We start from the raw sequence: 18,438 nt of genomic DNA, 5'->3' as shown, positions 1-18,438 counted from the left end.
CCCTTGCACATGGCCACAGCATCACTACCGAAGTAGCGAGAGGCCGTGGGGTCATCCGAAAAACTTCCACCGCCAGGATAAAGTTACCGACCCTCAGACAGGTGTGACCCAGAAGAGATCCTGGGTCGCAATGTGCGTTCGAAACGTCGATGTTCGTGTGTCCTGCAGTTCACACTCTTTCGCGCAGCTAGCTGCGTTCTTCATCGACCCACGAGCCAAGTGATCCACCGTTCAGGGTTGTAAAAATTCTACAACAGCATTTCACGTATGCCGTGCAAGAAATTAAAGTTCGGTAAACAAACCGCATCGGGGGCCGCCCTGCCTCCTGTTTGGCCCCGTCAGCTGCGGTCACTCACCACAAAGCTGGGCGTGTTCATTCGAAAGCCTTTCCCTGCATCACAAGGAATAATCTTAGGCTGCCCATGAGTTTGTAGCCAAAAATCATGGCTACCAGTTTTTCATTGAAGGCCATCTTGAACAGAAAAGGATACTGGCCTACAAAGCAGCGAATTCTAGCTCTAGTCGCCCGACCCGAGCGTATTAAAGGCTTCTTGTGCTACTAACGTGTAAGCCTTGCTCCTCGGAGCCTTTTCAAGACTTCTCCCACAAAGCAGTCACAGCCTACTCGAGTCCTTGGAGGACAAGCTTCCGTTCTACCCCAGCACTCGACATCCGACACAAGCATTTTAAACGCTCCTGCTCCGATGGAATAAGTCTTACTCTCTTGGAGTCTTTTCAAGACTTCTTTTCAAACGGAATAAGCTTACTTGAGCCCTTGGACGTCGGAACTGGTTTATCATGTCATCTGACTGAGCATTTAAGACTCCTGCTCCGATGGAATAAGTCTTACTCTCTTGGAGTCTTTTCAAGACTTCTTTTCCACCGAAATAAGTCTACTCCAATCCTTTGATGACACACGGCCTGTGTCAACAGGTAGCCTACGCTACCCTCGCCGATGACAGTGGCTCCCGTTCTTGCTGCTCGCTTCCCAACTAAAGGGAAGACACGGCTCACCTTTCTCTCCTTCGCCTGTCAAGATCAGTGGCTCCCGTTCAACGGTGTCAATCTAACTGATACGACACACTAATAAGAAACTTTTGACATCAACCACCGCAGTGGTGATGAATTGATAATGATCCTTCCGCAGGTTCACATACGGAAACCTTGTTACGACTTTTACTTCCTCTAAATGATCAAGTTTGGCCATCTTTCCGACACGTCGGTACCACCGCAAGACGGAGGTGCCGGGTATCAGTCCGAAGGCCTCACTAAATCATTCAATCGGTAGTAGCGACGGGCGGTGTGTACAAAGGGCAGGGACGTAATCAACGCAAGCTTATGACTTGCGCTTACTGGGAATTCCTCGTTTATGGGACATAATTGCAAGCCCCAATCCCTAGCACGAAGGAGGTTCAGCGGGTTACCCGGACCTTTCGGTCAGGGAAGACACGTTGATTCCTTCAGTGTGGCGCGCGTGCGGCCCAGAACATCTAAGGGCATCACAGACCTGTTATTGCTCAATCTCGTGCTGCTAGAGGCAGCCTGTCCCTCTAAGAAGACATGAACGTTGGAAGGAAAGATTCCAACGCCTAGTTAGCAGGCTAGAGTCTCGTTCGTTATCGGAATTAACCAGACAAATCGCTCCACCAACTAAGAACGGCCATGCACCACCACCCACTGAATCAAGAAAGAGCTCTCAATCTGTCAATCCTTCCAGTGTCCGGGCCTGGTGAGGTTTCCCGTGTTGAGTCAAATTAAGCCGCAGGCCCCACTCCTGGTGGTGCCCTTCCGTCAATTCCTTTAAGTTTCAGCTTTGCAACCATACTTCCCCCGGAACCCAAAAGCTTTGGTTTCCCGGAAGCCGCCCGCCGAGTCATTGGAGGAACTTCGGCGGATTGCTGGCTGGCATCGTTTATGGTTAGAACTAGGGCGGTATCTGATCGCCTTCGAACCTCTAACTTTCGTTCTTGATTAATGAAAACATTCTTGGCAAATGCTTTCGCATCGGTTAGTCTTGCGACGATCCAAGAATTTCACCTCTAACGTCGCAATACTAATGCCCCCGTCTGTCCCTATTAATCATTACCTCGAGTTCCGAAAACCAACAAAATAGAACCGAGGTCCTATTCCATTATTCCATGCACCGAACATTCAGGCGACACGGCCTGCTTTGAGCACTCTAATTTGTTCAAAGTAAACGTGCCGGCCAATCAAGACACTCAATGAAGAGCACCGAGAAAGGAAAAACCGGCAGGACGTCCGGAACGATCAGTTAAACGCCGGGCGGCGAACCGATCGTCCGAGACCCAGATCCAACTACGAGCTTTTTAACCGCAACAACTTTAATATACGCTATCGGAGCTGGAATTACCGCGGCGGCTGGCACCAGACTTGCCCTCCGATAGATTCTCATTAAAGGATTTAAAGTGTATTCATTCCGATTACGGGGCCTCGGATGAGTCCCGTATCGTTATTTTTCGTCACTACCTCCCCGTGCCGGGAGTGGGTAATTTGCGCGCCTGCTGCCTTCCTTGGATGTGGTAGCCGTTTCTCAGGCTCCCTCTCCGGAATCGAACCCTGATTCCCCGTTACCCGTAACAACCATGGTAGGCGCAGAACCTACCATCGACAGTTGATAAGGCAGACATTTGAAAGATGCGTCGCCGGTACAGAGACCGTGCGATCAGCCCAAAGTTATTCAGAGTCACCAAGGTTTCGGACGGACGAACCGACCGATTGGTTTTAATCTAATAAAAGCATCCCTTCCATTGCTGGGCGGGATTCTAGTTGCATGTATTAGCTCTAGAATTACCACAGTTATCCAAGTAGGATAGGTACGATCTAAGGAACCATAACTGATTTAATGAGCCATTCGCGGTTTCACCTTGTTTTGGCTTGCACTGAGACATGCATGGCTTAATCTTTGAGACAAGCATATGACTACTGGCAGGATCAACCAGGGAATTGACCGACTAAAAAGCCGGAAAGTGTTGGACACAACCAACACAGCGTTCTAACAAAGGATAGGAAAGCTACACCCGACCAAGCATTTTAGACTTCTGTTCCGCTGGAATAAGCCTACTCTTGCGGTGACTAGCTCCCGTTAATACTGGCCGTGTGACAGCCGCCAAGAGCATATTAGACTCCCAATCCAATGGAACAAGCCTACTTGTATCCTTGGGTTACAACAGCTTCCTTCCACACGTTGCCGGTACATCCGACAGAGCAATTTTAAAGACTCCTCTTCCGCCAGAATAAGCCTACCTTTGTGGGGCCTGGCTCCCGTTAGAACTGGCCGTAAGGGTACCCACAAAAGCACATTTAGACTCCTCCTCCAGCGAAATAAGTCTACTCATGTCCTACGGATGACTGTGGCTTCCGTTTACATATAGCCGTTCACCCGACACAGCAAATTTTAAAGACTCCTTTTTCCACCGGAATAAGCCTACTTTTGTGGGGCCTGGCTCCCGTTAGAACTGGCCGTAAGGGTACCCACAAAAGCACATTTAGACTCCTGCTCCAGTGAAATATAAGTCTACTAGTGTCCTTGGATGACAGTGGCTTCCGTTCGACAAGTGATACACGCTCAAACTGGCGATGAGTCTATACCGTCCTTAACTTAAGGAAAATCGGTACTTAAATGCCACATGGAGAATAAAAAGTCACTTACAAAAAACAATGCTCCGCATAAGCCTTTGTAAGCTAGAAAGGACATGCTATCTGGCCTCATTCTCAAGAAGGACAAGTAAGCTCCCGTCAACTGGCCCAAACTCTAAAGCGAGGACAGCCCGTTCAAAGTCAATCGGCATCCCTCCTTAAGAGTACAAAACGGCTCACTTCTTAACCACACTGGCTCTTGCTCCTTCAAGTGAAATCTGGCTCCCTTCACTCTGGCATTATCTTTACACATAAATCGGACTCCTCCGATTTAACAGGTGAACCTAACCCGGGAACTAAGGAAACTGGGAATAAAGACTCAGAGGCCCAATTACCTTGTTCGCCAGCCAGCCTTGCGCCGGCCCAGGCTAGAGACTTTCTCCAACAATCCCTGTTGAGCCCGAAGGATCCTAAGACCACTCGTGTGTACAAAACTCAGAGGCCCAATTACCTTGTTCGCCAGCCAGCCTTGCGCCGGCCCAGGCTAGAGAATTGCATGGACACGAGAAACTCTCAGGACTCTTCTTTGTGGCTCCTCCCGGAATTAAGGAAACTCCGAAATGCAAAACTCAGAGGCCCAATTACCTTGTTCGCCAGCCAGCCTTGCGCCGGCCCAGGCTAGAGAATTGCACGGATTATTCCTGTTCACCCTAAACGCATCTGAGACACCTCGTGTGTATGAAACCCAGAGGCCCAATTACCTTGTTCGCCAGCCAGCCTTGCGCCGGCCCAGGCTAGGGAATCACATTGACACGAGAAAGATCTCGTCAGCGGTTTGTAGCGTGCAGAAACTGCTCCCGTTTGAACTGACAATCCCGACAGAGCAATATTAAAGACTTCTGGTCCATTGAAATAAAGCCTACTTTTGCGAGCCTTGCTCCCGTTAGGACTGGCCGTATGGCTGTGCACAAAAGCATATTAGACTCCTGCCTCAATGGAATTAGTCTACTCCTGTCCTTAAACGGATGACAGTTCTTCAAGCATAGCATGCTACCTTCCGCAACTTACAGGCGCGGAAATGCTGTGGAAACGAGGAGACAAGTCCTCACAAAGGTTTCATGGCCGGTCACCCGACACAGCAAATTTTAAAGACTCCTTCTCCACCGGAATAAGCCTACTCTTGTGGGGCCTGGCTCCCGTTAGAACTGGCCGTAAGGTTGCCCACAAAAGCACATTTAGACTCCTGCTCCAGTGAAATAAGTCTACTCGTGTCCTACGGATGACTATGGCTTCCGTTCAAATATAGCCGTTCACCCGACACAGCAAATTTTAAAGACTCCTTCTCCACCGGAATAAGCCTACTCTTGTGGGGCCTGGCTCCCGTTAGAACTGGCCGTAAGGTTGCCCACAAAAGCACATTTAGACTCCTGCTCCAGTGAAATAAGTCTACTCGTGTCCTACGGATGACTGTGGCTTCCGTTCAAATATAGCCGTTCACCCGACACAGCAAATTTTAAAGACTCCTTCTCCACCGGAATAAGCCTACTCTTGTGGGGCCTGGCTCCCGTTAGAACTGGCCGTAAGGTTGCCCACAAAAGCACATTTAGACTCCTGCTCCAGTGAAATAAGTCTACTCGTGTCCTACGGATGACTATGGCTTCCGTTCAAATATAGCCGTTCACCCGACACAGCAAATTTTAAAGACTCCTTCTCCACCGGAATAAGCCTACTCTTGTGGGGCCTGGCTCCCGTTAGAACTGGCCGTAAGGTTGCCCACAAAAGCACATTTAGACTCCTGCTCCAGTGAAATAAGTCTACTCGTGTCCTACGGATGACTGTGGCTTCCGTTCAAATATAGCCGTTCACCCGACACAGCAAATTTTAAAGACTCCTTCTCCACCGGAATAAGCCTACTCTTGTGGGGCCTGGCTCCCGTTAGAACTGGCCGTAAGGTTGCCCACAAAAGCACATTTAGACTCCTGCTCCAGTGAAATAAGTCTACTCGTGTCCTACGGATGACTGTGGCTTCCGTTCAAATATAGCCGTTCACCCGACACAGCAAATTTTAAAGACTCCTTCTCCACCGGAATAAGCCTACTCTTGTGGGGCCTGGCTCCCGTTAGAACTGGCCGTAAGGTTGCCCACAAAAGCACATTTAGACTCCTGCTCCAGTGAAATAAGTCTACTCGTGTCCTACGGATGACTGTGGCTTCCGTTCACCCGACAGAGCAAATATTAAAAGACTTCTCATCCACCAGAATAAGCCTACTCTCGTGGGGCCTCGCACACGTTAGAACTGGCCGTATGGCTACCCACAAAAGCACATTTAGGCTCCTGCTCCAGTGATATAAGTCTTACTCGTGTCCTCTGGGTGTGACAGTAGCTTCCGTTCAAGTATTCTTCGCATTCAGCAACCGCACAAAGCGGCATCGGCCAGAAGTCAATTGCCCGAAGGCGTGATCGACAGGCTAGGCCTCGGGTTAAGAAGGATTGTCTCCTTCCCGTAAACGACAGGTACTTCCGTATGAGAGCCTACCTCACACATTCCCCATCGCCACGTGCCCTCTTAGAAACAGCCGTCCGACCAAGGTTTCTGACATTCTTTGTCAAAATACGAGGAAGTCTTTGGACAACATTAGGCGTGCTGGCAAACCCGCACTGCATGCCCTTTCATAGGTCCGCCCATGGACGCACATTTCTATGAAGCATTCCTCCCAGGCAGCAACAGGGTTTGCAACCTCCTCTACACCTTGACCGGCTAGGACGCCCGTGAATAGCATCCCAGGGTTCTTGCCTGCGGCTGATAAAATTCCTTTTGAGCCTACACTACCATCCGCCGATATTAGTCCGCCTTCAAAATTAACCAACATCAACAGCGATAGTGCGTTTAGACTCCCATAAAGAAACCAACCAGCCTGTGGCTTCCCTTCCCAATTTAGCCATTTCCGCCTCCTGCGAAGACTAGCTTTCTGTCTGTGGCCAGAAGTCAAGATTTCTCGACAGACTAGGCCGCGGAGAGAAAAAAGTAAGCCTCATTTAGAAAGCAATACCATTAGCGGTCTCTCCAACCTCCGTGAACAATTTAAAGGGAATGTTTATATAGAAGGCTTGTTCACTACCCTACCTCCTATAGTGTAGAGATTCCTCTCGATACTACACCTGTCTTGAAATTGCCGGCGTTGCGCAGCCTCGTTTTGACCATGACGGCGAATGCAGCCACGGTTGCCGTATACATCCCACGCAAGGGTGGGAAAACGTGATTTGACATCCAGTATATATATAAACCGTTACAGAATACGACACTCAAAACTTAACAACTTTTACACTCTCCTAACTTCTGGGAACAAATTGAAAGTATAAGCCAGCCTAACCTAACCTAAGTATATAGCAGGATTGCCCACTACCATACCTCCTATAGTGATGAGATTCCTCTCGATCGGACACCAGTCACGAAAATCACGGAATCTCAAAAATGACGGCAAACGAAGCCACAGTTGCCGCCATACTCAAAGGTTATGCTGGGTAAAAAGTTCTCTACGAAAAGGGCTGCTTTTCGCGCTCGGGTTACAAAATTAATGTAAAGAACAATCCAAAAACATGAATTAGGTCAAACTCATGTTAATTACAACCTCATAGAACAATTTCAAGCCAGGACTTAACAAAGTGTAAACGGGGCTGCTTCTGTACCCTAATCCCTATAATGTAGCGATTCCTCTCGATTGCACACCAGTCACGAAAAATCACAGAATGTCAAAAATGACGGCAAACGAAGCCACGGTTGCCGTCATATTCTAACGTTATGCTGGGTGAAAAGTCGCCAACAACAATGTTCACAGTTCCCGTCAGATTGCCCACTGTTCCCGAAATGTGGTTCATACATGCTGTCAACATGTTCAGGAAACCCCTCAGAGCGTTCAAAGTTGCACACACAATGCTTAATAGTTCCACTCAAATAGCTCACAGTTGCCGTCAGAATCCTCACAGTAGACGTCAAATTGCTCACACTTGCCGTCAGAGTGCTCATAGTTGCCGACTTTTCATTCATAGTCCCCGACATAAAAGTTTATAGTTCCCGACTAATGGCTCACAGTTGCCGTCAGAATCGTCACAAAAGGCGTCACAATGCTCACACTTGCCGTCAAAGCGCTCATAGTTGCCGACTATGTGTTCATAATTGCGGACATAGGCCTCACAGTTGCCGTCAAAACGCTCATAGTTGCCGAATTTTCGTTGATAATTCCGGACAATGGGCTCATAGTTAATCACATACTGGTTCGTGCTCATCTTCAAAATAAACACAGTTGCCTTCAGACTGTTCACACGTAATTTCAAAATGCTCACACTCGCTTACACGATGCTCATAGTTGCCGACTTTTAATTCATAATGCTGATAATGTAAGTTAAAGGGTTCATGGTTGCTCTCAAAAGTTTCACAGTTGCGGTCAGATTTTTCACAAAAGCCGTCATAATGCTCACATTAAAAAAAAAGTGCTCATAGTTGCCGACCAAGGCCTCACAGTTGCCGTCAAAACGCTCATAGTTGCCGACTTTTCGTTCATAATTGCCGACCAAGGCCTCACAATTGCCGTCGAAACGTTCATAGTTGCCGACTATTCGTTCATAATTGCCGACCAATGCCTCACAGTTGCCGTCAAAACGCTCATAGTTGCCGACTTTTCGTTCATAATTGCGTACAAAGGGCTCATAGTTGCCTACTTAATGGTTCCAGCTCATCTTCAAAATACTCATAATTGCCTTCAGAATGTTCACACGTAGTTTCAAAATGCTCACATTCGCTTCCACGATGCTCATAGTTGCCGACTTTTCATTCATAATATCTAACATACTCCTGATAGTGTAAGTTAAATGGTTCATGGTTGCTATCAAAAGGCTCACAGTTGCCGTCACATTATTTGCACAAGCCGTCAGAATGCTCACATTAAGAAAAAAAGTGCTCATAGTTGGCGACCATTCGTTCATAATTGCCGACCAAGGCCTCACAGTTGCCGACTATTCGTTCATAATTGCCGACTAAGGCCTCACAGTTGCCGTCAAAACGCTCATAGTTGCCGACTACTCGCTCATAATTGCCGACCAATGCCTCACAGTTGCCGTCAAAACGCTCATAGTTGCCGACTTTTCATTCATAGTCCCCGACATAAAAGTTTATAGTTCCCGACTAATGGCTCACAGTTGCCGTCAGAATCGTCACAAAAGGCGTCACAATGCTCACACTTGCCGTCAAAGCGCTCATAGTTGCCGACTATTTGTTCATAATTGCGGACATAGGCCTCACAGTTGCCGTCAAAACGCTCATAGTTGCCGACTTTTCGTTGATAATTGCGGACAATGGGCTCATAGTTAATCACATACTCGTTCGTGCTCATCTTCAAAATAATCACAGTTGCCTTCAGAATGTTCACACGTACTTTCAAAATGCTCACACTCGCTTACACGATGCTCATAGTTGCCGACTTTTAATTCATAATACTGATAATGTAAGTTAAATGGTTCATGGTTGCTGTCAAAAGTCTCACAGTTGCGGTCAGATTTTTCACACAAGCCGTCATAATGCTCAAATTTTAAAAAAAGAGTGCTCATAGTTGCCGACCAAGGCCTCACAGTTGCCGTCAAAACGCTCATAGTTGCCGATTTTTCGTTCATAATTGCCGACGAAGGCCTCACAGTTGCCGTCAAAACGTTCATAGTTGCCGACTTTTCCTTCATAATTTCGTACAAAGGGCTCATAGTTGCCTAATTAATGGTTCCAGCTCATCTTCAAAATACTCATAGTTGCCTTCAGAATGTTCACACGTAGTTTCAAAATGCTCACATTCGCTTCCACGATGCTCATAGTTGCCGACTTTTCATTCATAATATCTAACATACTGCTGATAGTGTAAGTTAAATGGATCATGGTTGCTATCAAAAGGCTCACAGTTCCCGTCACATTATTTGCACAAGCCGTCAGAATGCTCACATTAAGAAAAAAAGTGCTCATAGTTGCCGACCATTCGTTCATAATTGCCGACCAAGGCCTCACAGTTGCCATCAAAACGCTCATAGTTGGCGACTTTTCGTTCATAATTGCCGACCAAGGCCTCACAGTTGCCGTCAAAACGCTCATAGTTGCCGACCATTCGTTCATAATTGCCGACCAAGGCCTCACAGTTGCCGTCAAAACGCTCATAGTTGCCGACTATTCGTTCATAATTGCCGACCAAAGCCTCACAGTTGCCGTCAAAACGCTCATAGTTGCCGACTTTTCGTTCATAATTGCCGACGAAAGCCTCACAGTTGCCGTCAAAACGTTCATAGTTGCCGACTATTCGTTCATAATTGCCGACCAAGGCCTCACAGTTGCCGTCAAAACGTTCATAGTTGCCGACTTTTCCTTCATAATTGCGTACAAAGGGCTCACAGTTGCCTACTTAATGGTTCCAGCTCATCTTCAAAATACTCATAGTTGCCTTCAGAATGTTCACACGTAGTTTCAAAATGCTCACATTCGCTTCCACGATGCTCATAGTTGCCGACTTTTCATTCATAATATCTAACATACTGCTGATAGTGTAAGTTAAATGGATCATGGTTGCTATCAAAAGGCTCACAGTTCCCGTCACATTATTTGCACAAGCCGTCAGAATGCTCACATTAAGAAAAAAAGTGCTCATAGTTGCCGACCATTCGTTCATAATTGCCGACCAAGGCCTCACAGTTGCCGTCAAAACGCTCATAGTTGCCGACTTTTTGTTCATAATTGCGTACAAAGGGCTCATAGTTGCCTACATAATGGTTCGTGCTCATCTTCAAAATACTCACAGTTGCCTTCAGAATGTTCAAACGTAATTTCAAAATGCGCACACTCGCTTCCATGATGCTCATAGTTGCTGACTTTTCATTCATAATATCTAACATATTGCTGATAGTGTAAGTTAAATGGTTGATGGTTGCTGTCAAAAGTCTCATAGTTGCGGTCAGATTCTTGACACAAGCCGTCAGAATGCTCACATTCAAAAAAAAAAAAGTGCTCATAGTTGCCGACTATTTGCTCATAATTGCCGACCAACTCCTCACAGTTGCCGTCAAAACGCTCATAGTTGCCGACTTTTCGTTCATAATTGCGTACAAAGGGCTCATAGTTGCCTACATAATGTTTCGTGCTTATCTTCAAAATACTCACAGTTGCCTTCAGAATGTTCACACGTACTTTCAAAAAGCTCACACTCGCTCCCACGATGGTCATAGTTGCCGACTTTTTATTCATAATGCTGATAGTGTAAGTTACATGGTTGATGGTTGCTGTCAAAAGTCTCATAGTTGCGGTCAGATTCTTGACACAAGCCGTCAGAATGCTCACATTCAAAAAAAAAAAAAAAAAAGGGCTCATAGTTGCCGACTATTTGCTCATAATTGCCGACCAACTTCTCACTGTTGCCGTCAAAACGCTCATAGTTGCCGACTTTTCGTTCATAATTGCGTACAAAGGGCTCATAGTTGCCTACTTAATGGTCCCAGCTCATCTTCAAAATACTCATAGTTGCCTTCAGAATGTTCACACGTAGTTTCAAAATGCTCACATTCGCTTCCACGATGCTCATAGTTGCCGACTTTTCATTCATAATATCTAACATACTGCTGATAGTGTAAGTTAAATGGATCATGGTTGCTATCAAAAGGCTCACAGTTCCCGTCACATTATTTGCATAAGCCGTCAGAATGCTCACATTAAGAAAAAAAGTGCTCATAGTTGCCGACCATTCGTTCATAATTGCCGACCAAGGCCTCACAGTTGCCATCAAAACGCTCATAGTTGGCGACTTTTCGTTCATAATTGCCGACCAAGGCCTCACAGTTGCCGTCAAAACGCTCATAGTTGCCGACCATTCGTTCATAATTGCCGACCAAGGCCTCACAGTTGCCGTCAAAACGCTCATAGTTGCCGACTATTCGTTCATAATTGCCGACCAAAGCCTCACAGTTGCCGTCAAAACGCTCATAGTTGCCGACTTTTCGTTCATAATTGCCGACCAAGGCCTCACAGTTGCCGTCAAAACGTTCATAGTTGCCGACTTTTCCTTCATAATTGCGTACAAAGGGCTCATAGTTGCCTACTTAATGGTTCCAGCTCATTTTCAAAATACTCATAGTTGCCTTCAGAATGTTCACACGTAGTTTCAAAATGCTCACATTCGCTTCCACGATGCTCATAGTTGCCGACTTTTCATTCATAATATCTAACATACTGCTGATTGTGTAACTTAAGTGGTTCATGGTTGGTGTCAGAAGCCTCACAATTTCTGTCACAATGCTCACGCAAAACGTAAGAATTCTCACATTAAAAAAAAAGTGCTCATAGTTGCCGACTATTCGTTCATAATTGCCGACCAAGGCCTCACAGTTGCCGTCAAAACGCTCATAGTTGCCGACTTTTCGTTCATAATTGCGGACAAAGGGCTCATAGTTGCCCACATACTGATTCGTGCTCATCCTAAAAATACTCACAGTTGCCTTCAGAATGTTCACACGTAGTTTCAAAATGCTCACACTCTCTTACACAATGCTCTTAGTTGCCGACTTTTCATTCATAATGCTGATAGTGTAAGTTAAATGGTTCACAGTTGCTGTGAAAAGTCTCATAGTTGCGGTCAGATTCTTGACACAAGCCGTCAGAATGCTCACATTCAAAAAAAAAAAGTGCTCATAGTTGCCGACTATTTGCTCATAATTGCCGACCAACTCCTCACAGTTGCCGTCAAAACGCTCATAGTTGCCGACTTTTCGTTCATAATTGCGTACAAAGGGCTCATAGTTGCCTACATAATGTTTCGTGCTTATCTTCAAAATACTCACAGTTGCCTTCAGAATGTTCACACGTACTTTCAAAAAGCTCACACTCGCTCCCACGATGGTCATAGTTGCCGACTTTTTATTCATAATGCTGATAGTGTAAGTTACATGGTTGATGGTTGCTGTCAAAAGTCTCATAGTTGCGGTCAGATTCTTGACACAAGCCGTCAGAATGCTCACATTCAAAAAAAAAAAAAGTGCTCATAGTTGCCGACTATTTGCTCATAATTGCCGACCAACTCCTCACAGTTGCCGTCAAAACGCTCATAGTTGCCGACATTTCGTTCATAATTGCGGACAAAGGGCTCATAGTTGCCCACATACTGATTCGTGCTCATCCTAAAAATACTCACAGTTGCCTTCAGAATGTTCACACGTAGTTTCAAAATGCTCACACTCTCTTACACAATGCTCTTAGTTGCCGACTTTTCATTCATAATGCTGATAGTGTAAGTTAAATGGTTCACAGTTGCTGTGAAAAGTCTCACAGTTGCGGCCAGATTCTTCAGACAAGCCGTGATAATCCTCACATTAGAAAAAAAAAATGTGCTCATAGTTGCCGACCATTCGTTCATAATTGCCGACCAAGGCCTCACAGTTGCTGTCAAAACGCTCATAGTTGCCGACTACATGTTTATAATTGCCGACCAACGCCTCACAGTTGCCGTCAAAACGCTCATAGTTGCCGACTTTTTGTTCATAATTGCGGACAAAGGGCTCATAGTTTCCTACATAATGTTTCATGCTCATCCTCAGAATACACACAGCTGCCTTCAGAATGTTCACGCGTACTTTAAAAATGCTCACACTCGCTTCCACGATGCTCATAGTTGCCGACTTTTCATTCATAATATCTAACATACTGCTGATAGTGTAACTTAAATGGTTCACGGTTGGTGTCAAAAGCCTCACAGTTTCTGTCACAATGCTCACGCAAAACGTGAGAATTCTCACATTAAAAAAAAAGTGCTCATAGTTGCCGACTATTCGTTCATAATTGCCGACCAAGGCCTCACAGTTGCCGTCAAAACGTTCATAGTTGCCGACTTTTCGTTCATAATTGCGGACAAAGGGCTCATATTTGCCTACATATTCGTTCGTGCCCATCTTCAAAATACTTACAGTTGCCTTCAGAATCTTCACACGTACTTTCAAAATGCTCACACTCGTTTCCACGATGCTCATAGTTGCCGACTTTTCATTCATAATATCTAACATACTGCTGATAGTGTAAGTTAAATGGTTCATGGTTGTTGTCGAAAGCCTCACAGTTTCCGTCAGATTCCTCACGCAAGCCGTCAGAATGTTCACATTAAAAAAAAAAAAGTGCTCATAGTTGCCGACCATTCGTTCATAATTGCCGACCAAGGCCTCACAGTTGCATTCAAAACGCTCATAGTTGCCTAGTTTTCGTTCATAATTGCGGATATGGGGCTCACAATTGAAAACATAATTCTTCATGCTTATCTTGAAAATACTCGCAGTTTGCTCCAGAAAGTTCACATGTGCTTTCAAGGTGCTCACACTGGCTTTCACGCTGCTCATAGTTGCCGACTTTTCGTTCATAGTTGCCGACTTTTTGTTGATAATTGCAGTTATGGGGCTCACAATTGAAAACATAATTCTTCATGCTTATCTTGAAAATACTCGCAGTTTGCTTCAGAATGTTCACACGTGCTTTCAAAGTGCTCACACTAGTTCTCATGATGCTCATAGTTGCCGACTTTTTGTTCATAATTGCCGGCCAAGGCCTCACAGTTGCCGTGAACACGCTCATAGTTGCCGACTTTTCGTTCATAATTTTGGACATGGGCTCACACTTGCCGTCAGATGGTTCACGCTACAGCGGTACTTGGGCAATGAGTATTTCTTTATATGTACTAACATAGGTTAATTTCGAAGAAGAAGTTAGTTAAAAATATAGAATTATCAAATATACAAAAAAAAAAGATATTCATATGTCATAAAATAATAAGGTTTTCAATATCTAGTTGGCAGGCAATCAGATAAATAATACATATATATATATATATATATATATATATAAATGGAGAGAAACCACGTAATGGAAACATTGTTATTTTGATGTGGCTCGTATGTATTATAAGAAAATAAGGAACCAAGGCTACAGCGAATTGTATTTTATCGTTGTAACACTAGCCGTCAAACTGCTCACACTTGCCGTCAAAATTCTTTTACATGTCCTCAAAATTTATAAAATTACTAAATGTGGTAAGAAAAAAAAAAAGCAACGAAGGCTTTACGTATACGACGCCTTTCACACCCGCAAATTATGAGGCACTTCCTGTAGAGTTATAATGGCCATATTTGACGAAACTGTAGCCTTTCGGGAGTAAGTCACAGGAAAATTTCCTAAAGTGAATATTTCGAATGTTTAGTTGGTCTAAAGGGGCGATGAAGATATTTCCCATGTTATTTAAATGGACGGTTTTGCGGACCTATAATCTGAAATTTTAGGTACTTTTAATAAAACTTTGAAATTCCGTATACTTGTACGTTTTCCTAAGTCTTACCTAGTTGGATATATATTTCCAAGTTTAGCGTGGTTTTATGCGGAACTCAAAAAATTTCCCATGTTATTTCTATGAAACACCTTTGACATCCCAAAATTATTGGGCACTTCCTGTAGGGCTACAATAACTAATTTCGACATGATTGTAGATTGTCGGGACTAACCAACAGGAAAATTGTCAAAAGTGAATATTTTTAACTTTTAAGAGGTCTAAAGAGGAAATGAAGAAATTCCCCATGTTATTTAAATGGGCCTTTATTTAGACTTGTAATCTCAAAGTTTAGTTACTTGTAATTGGAACACAAACGAGAAATTCGGTATTCTTGTACGTTTTCATTAGCGTTACCTAAGTAAATCAGTACAAAGTAAAAATTTTCAACTTTAGAGTGGTTTTATGGGGAATTGAAAAGTCTTTCTCATGTCATTTATATGGGACGTCTTCTGCACGCCAAAATGTTCGGTTAATTGTGGTAGGATTGCAATGATGAAATTTAGCATAATTGTAGGCTTTCCAGACTAAGCTACAGCAAAATTGCCAAAAGTGAATATTTTTAATGTTTAAGGGGTCTAAAGGAGGATGAAGAAATCCCCACGCTATTTAAATAGGCGTTTTCTTGGGATCCAAAATCTTATCTTTTAATTAGTTGAAATAGTAAAGTAAACTTGAAATTCCCTAGAATTGTGAGAATAAGAGGTGCAAGGGCGAAATACCTTCAAAAGGAGGGGCTTTGTGGGCGAAGCCACAAGCTAACCAAACTAAACTTTTGTTTGTCTTTTACCGAAGGTTTGAAAAGTTTTCGACTAAGAGAGGTGTAGCTGTGCACGAAGATGTGTTGACATTGTGCGGAAAAGTGGAAAGAAGAAAAATAGTGATAAGCGAAAAAAAATAATAATAATAACATAAATTTTATTTAATCATATACTTTACTCTTTCAATGGGTGAACAATAATAGAGCATGAAAGTAAATTAGAGTAAATTTATATTTCGCTCACACTTGAGGTCATTTTTATTCGAAACTAAGCTTTTGCACTACTATAAGGAAACTATTCAAAACTGAGAAGTGCAATTTCTACAACAAGTGTACCTGGATATTATGCGTTCGAGTACGTGTAAGGAATTATTGTATCTGCACTTTTCTACAAGAAAAGATACTCTAAATTGTTGTAGAAATTTGAAAATTTGACGGCAAACAGAGCCCACGCTTAACGTGAACACCGCCCGTGAGAGTACATAATTTGATATCTTTTTTTTTTCTTTTCTTTCATTTTTTCTTTCTTTCCATTTTCTTTCTTTTTCTTTTCTTTTTTCTTCTTCTCAACAGAAAGAAAACTAGTGAAACTAGAGAAGAGAAATCTCTACCGAGAATGTACGAAAACATTTTTTTTTTTTTTTTTATCGAAGTAGGTGGAAGGAATCATCGGATCAAAATGCTCAAAGTTGCCATGAGGATCCTCACACAAGCCGTCAAAATGCTCATAGTTGCCCACAATTCGTTCATAATTGCGGACATAGAGCTCACAGTTACCATGAGAAGGTTCACACTAGCCGTCAAAATCCTCACACTTGCCGTCAAAACGATCATAGTTGCCGACTTTTCGTTCATATTTGCGGATATAGGGCTCATAGTTGAAAACATAATTTTTCATGCTTATCTTCAAAATACTCGCAGTTGGCTTCACAATGTTCACACGTGCTTCCAAAGTGCTCACACTCGCTTTCATGATGCTCATAGTTGCCGACTTTTTGTTCATAATTGCCGACCCAAGGCTCACAGTTGCCATCAAAACGCTCATAGTTGTCGACTTTTCGTTCATAATTGCGGATATAGAGCTCACAATTGAATACATAATTTTTCATGTTTATCTTGAAAATACTAGCAGTTGGCTTCAGAATGTTCACACGTACTTTCAGGGTGCTCACACTTGCCGTCAAAACGCTCATAGTTGCCGACTTTTCGTTCATAATTGCGGACATTGGGGTCAAAGTTGCCGACATTGTAGTTTATGTTTACCTTCCAAATACTCTCCGTTGCCTTGACAATTTTCACACTAACCCTGAAATTGCTAACACTCGCTCTCACAAGGCTCATAGTTGTCGACCTTTCATTCATAATATGAAATATACAGTTGATAGTGTAAGTTAAATGTTTCATGGTTGCTGTCAAAAGGCTCACAGTTGCCGTCAGATTCCTCACTCAAGCCGTCAGCATGCTCACATTTACCGATAAAGTGCTCATAGTTGCCGACTATTTGTTCATAATTGCCGACCTATGGCTCACAGTTGCCGTCAAAACGCTCATAGTTGCCGACTTTTCGTTCATATTTGCGAATATAGGGCTCACAATTGAAAACATAATTTTTCATGCTTATCTTCAAAATACTCACAGTTGACTTCAGAATGTTCACAGGTGCTTCCAAAGTGCTCACACTCGCTTTCATGATGCTCATAGTTGCCGACTTTTCGTTCATATTTGCGAATATAGGGCTCACAATTGAAAACATAATTTTTCATGTTTATCTTCAAAATACTCGCATTTGGCTTCAGAATGTTCACAGGTGCTTCCAAAGTGCTCACACTCGCTTTCACGATGCTCATAGTTGCCGACTTTTGTTCATAATTGCCGACCCAGGGCTCACAGTTGCCGTCAAAACGCTCATAGTTGCCGACTTTTCGTTCATATTTGCGAATATAGGGCTCACAATTGAAAACATAATTTTTCATGCTTATCTTCAAAATACTCACAGTTGACTTCAGAATGTTCACAGGTGCTTCCAAAGTGCTCACACTCGCTTTCATGATGCTCATAGTTGCCGACTTTTGTTCATAATTGCCGACCCAGGGCTCACAGTTGCCGTCAAAACGCTCATAGTTGCCGACTTTTCGTTCATAATTGCGGACTTAAGTCTCATAGGTGGCAACATAATGGTTCATGGTTGCCGTCAATATGCCCAAAGTTGAACACGTATCTCCCATGGAAAACTTTAACCGCTTATCGCCATGAGAGCTCAAAATCCAGCCTAAAGTTGAAATTGAACGCTGTCAGCGGAATCAAAACCTGGAGGTTTTTTTTTTTTTTTTTTTTTTTTTTTTTTTTTTTTTTTTACAAAGGAGCGTTCAATGGAATTCCGTAATATGAAATAAACTGAATATTCGTGTGAACGAGCATGAAAATTAGGACCTCTTTTATGCGTGTACTTAAGGGATGAGCTAAGTGACTGATGACAGATATGTTGGAATGTGAATGTCGATGAACCGAATAACATATCGTTGTTAATTCACAGGTACAATTGAGACATGATATATCTTTTCAAACGTAGGCATTTTGTAAGCAGCACCGCAAATTTTGTCCGCGAAGACAGGCTTTGCTGTCCGCCAAGATGTGCGGACATTGTGAGGGAAAATGAAAAGAAGAAAAATAGTGATAAAAAGAAAAACAACATAAATTTTATTTCACCAT

At 43.6% G+C, this 18,438-nt stretch overlaps 2 non-coding genes across 2 annotated transcripts; both read right to left on the bottom strand.

Moving 5' to 3' along the window:
- Window positions 1-87: 87 nt before the first annotated feature.
- Window positions 88-239, bottom strand: LOC145676783 (5.8S ribosomal RNA). Its single transcript, XR_014129470.1, has one exon. It is a non-coding gene; the product is annotated as a 5.8S ribosomal RNA (ribosomal RNA).
- Window positions 240-1,130: 891 nt separating this feature from the next.
- Window positions 1,131-2,963, bottom strand: LOC145676771 (small subunit ribosomal RNA). The gene has a single exon (XR_014129463.1). It is a non-coding gene; the product is annotated as a small subunit ribosomal RNA (ribosomal RNA).
- Window positions 2,964-18,438: the final 15,475 nt, after the last annotated feature.

This window comes from Thermobia domestica, unplaced genomic scaffold (genome assembly GCF_964235325.1).
Source record: "Thermobia domestica unplaced genomic scaffold, izTheDome1.hap1.1 HAP1_SCAFFOLD_367, whole genome shotgun sequence".
Lineage (NCBI taxonomy): Eukaryota > Metazoa > Arthropoda > Insecta > Zygentoma > Lepismatidae > Thermobia > Thermobia domestica.
Note: the sequence above shows the minus strand (reverse complement) of the source record. Positions and strands in the feature narration are given on the sequence as shown.